Below are 2,500 nucleotides of genomic sequence, written 5' to 3'. Positions count from 1 at the left end.
ACCAATCGACGGATGGCCATGTGTCTGAAGTCGTTAATTTTGATGAATCTGGATAACTTTTGCCGATCGCATGGTCCAGTACCGGCGACGCATCTTTCAAATGTCTGCCTTATCAACTTTCGATGGTAGTTTCTGCGACTACCATGGTTGTCACGGGTAACGGGGAATCAGGGTTCGATTCCGGAGAGGGAGCCTGAGAAACGGCTACCACATCCAAGGAAGGCAGCAGGCGCGCAAATTACCCACTCCCGGCACGGGGAGGTAGTGACGAAAAATAACGATACGGGACTCTTACGAGGCCTCGTAATCGGAATGAGTACACTTTAAATATTTTAACGAGGAACAATTGGAGGGCAAGTCTGGTGCCAGCAGCCGCGGTAATTCCAGCTCCAATAGCGTATACTAAAATTGTTGCGGTTAAAAAGCTCGTAGTTGCATTTGTGCGCCGCGCTGTCGGTGCACCGCATCCGCGGTGATACTGACACGTCTGCGGAGCATATCGTCGGTGAGCCGGCGGTAATACGCCGGTTCAATATCAAAATCCTATCGCGGTGCTCTTCGGTGAGTGTCGAGGTGGGCCGACAATTTTACTTTGAACAAATTAGAGTGCTCAAAGCGGGCTCAAAATGCTGCTTGAATATTTCGTGCATGGAATAATAGAATATGATCTCGGTTCTATTTTGTTGGTTTTCAGAACTCCGAGGTAATGATTAATAGGGATAACTGGGGGCATTCGTATTGCGACGTTAGAGGTGAAATTCTTGGATCGTCGCAAGACGAACATCAGCGAAAGCATTTGCCAAAGGTGTTTTCATCAATCAAGAACGAAAGTTAGAGGTTCGAAGGCGATTAGATACCGCCCTAGTTCTAACCGTAAATATGTCATCTAGCGATCCGCCGACGTTACTACAATGGCTCGGCGGGCAGCTTCCGGGAAACCAAAGATTTTGGACTCCGGGGGAGTATGGTTGCAAAGCTGAAACTTAAAGGAATTGACGGAAGGGCACCACCAGGAGTGGAGCCTGCGGCTTAATTTGACTCAACACGGGAAATCTCACCAGGCCCGGACACCGGAAGGATTGACAGATTAACAGCTCTTTCTTGATTCGGTGGGTGGTGGTGCATGGCCGTTCTTAGTTGGTGGAGCGATTTGTCTGGTTAATTCCGGTAACGAACGAGACTCTAGCCTGCTAAATAGGCGTCGTCATTTAGGTGTGCGTGGCTACGCGTCACGCAACTCACTGGCGACGTATTAAAATTCTTCTTAGAGGGACCGGCGGCTTCGAGCCGCACGAGATTGAGCAATAACAGGTCTGTGATGCCCTTAGATGTCCTGGGCCGCACGCGCGCTACACTGAAGGAATCAGCATGTTCTCCCTGGCCTAGAGGCCCGGGCAACCCGCTGAAACTCCTTCGTGCTGGGGATTGGGGTTTGCAATTATCCCCCATAAACGAGGAATTCCTAGTAAGCGCGAGTCATAAGCTCGCGTTGATTACGTCCCTGCCCTTTGTACACACCGCCCGTCGCTACTACCGATTGAATGATTTAGTGAGGTCTTCGGACCGACACGCGGTGGCTTCACGGCCGTCGGCGTTGCTGGGAAGTTGACCAAACTTGATCATTTAGAGGAAGTAAAAGTCGTAACAAGGTTTCCGTAGGGGAACCTGCGGAAGGATCATTAACGATGTACCGTTTTAACGTGCACTGCGTACGCGAAACGATGTCACATTAATGTTCTCCAAATACTTAAAACGTTCGTCGACACTTTTATCCAATCGTATCGATGAACTTTTAAAAAGAGACCGAACCGACAGGCGTTCCATGGCTTAACTGTCCGGGCGCGCCGGTCGTTCGTCTCGCGTCGCGTACAATCGAGAGTTTTATGCTTCGTTACGATACGGTTTAACATAAAATCCGCAAACCGTGAGAAACATATAAGCTTTAGGTGGATACGCGTTCGTTAACGTTCACTCTCTCTCGTTGCAGATTACGCGGTGTTCCGCGACGGGGTAAATGTTTTTTTTTTTTTTTTTTTAGATATATTAAAAAAAAAAAAATTCTTTATTTATCGTAACATGGGTAATAATTTTGTAAAACTATTACCCTGGACGGTGGATCACTTGGCTCGCGGGTCGATGAAGAACGCAGTTAACTGCGCGTCATAGTGTGAACTGCAGGACACATTTGAACATCGACATTTCGAACGCACATTGCGGTCCGTGGAGACACATCCAGGACCACTCCTGTCTGAGGGCCGGCTGTATAAAGTAAACATGCCACATTGCGCATTATGATCTCGTATCCCTATACGATACGATCCAGAAGCGCATTTGACGGCCATCCGTCGGTCCGTTTCGCTTGATAAGTGTCGTCGCTGTTTACGCTTCGCTCTTTCGGGTTGAACGTTGTTACCGACGGTCCGTTCAAAAATAACGCTCTATACGATAGATAGGACATTTGTCGAACGACGTGTCTGACGCTCTTGCACATTTAACGACG

At 48.5% G+C, this 2,500-nt stretch overlaps 1 protein-coding gene and 2 non-coding genes across 3 annotated transcripts in view; 2 read left to right on the top strand and 1 right to left on the bottom strand.

Annotated features, from left to right (window-relative positions):
* Positions 1 to 1,682, top strand: part of LOC113503633 — a 1,903-nt gene extending 221 nt beyond the window's left edge. The window contains exon 1 of the ribosomal RNA XR_003401469.1: positions 1 to 1,682. This exon is cut by the window's left edge and continues 221 nt beyond it. This is a non-coding gene — a ribosomal RNA (small subunit ribosomal RNA).
* LOC113503494 (small conductance calcium-activated potassium channel protein) overlaps positions 1 to 2,500 on the bottom strand; it is a 229,444-nt gene that overhangs the window by 83,174 nt on the left and 143,770 nt on the right. The gene's annotated exons all lie outside the window — the stretch shown is intronic.
* Positions 2,102 to 2,258, top strand: LOC113503623. Its single transcript, XR_003401460.1, has one exon. It is a non-coding gene; the product is annotated as a 5.8S ribosomal RNA (ribosomal RNA).

This window comes from Trichoplusia ni, chromosome 19 (genome assembly GCF_003590095.1).
Source record: "Trichoplusia ni isolate ovarian cell line Hi5 chromosome 19, tn1, whole genome shotgun sequence".
NCBI lineage: Eukaryota > Metazoa > Arthropoda > Insecta > Lepidoptera > Noctuidae > Trichoplusia > Trichoplusia ni.
This window is presented reverse-complemented; position numbering and strand designations above follow the sequence as displayed.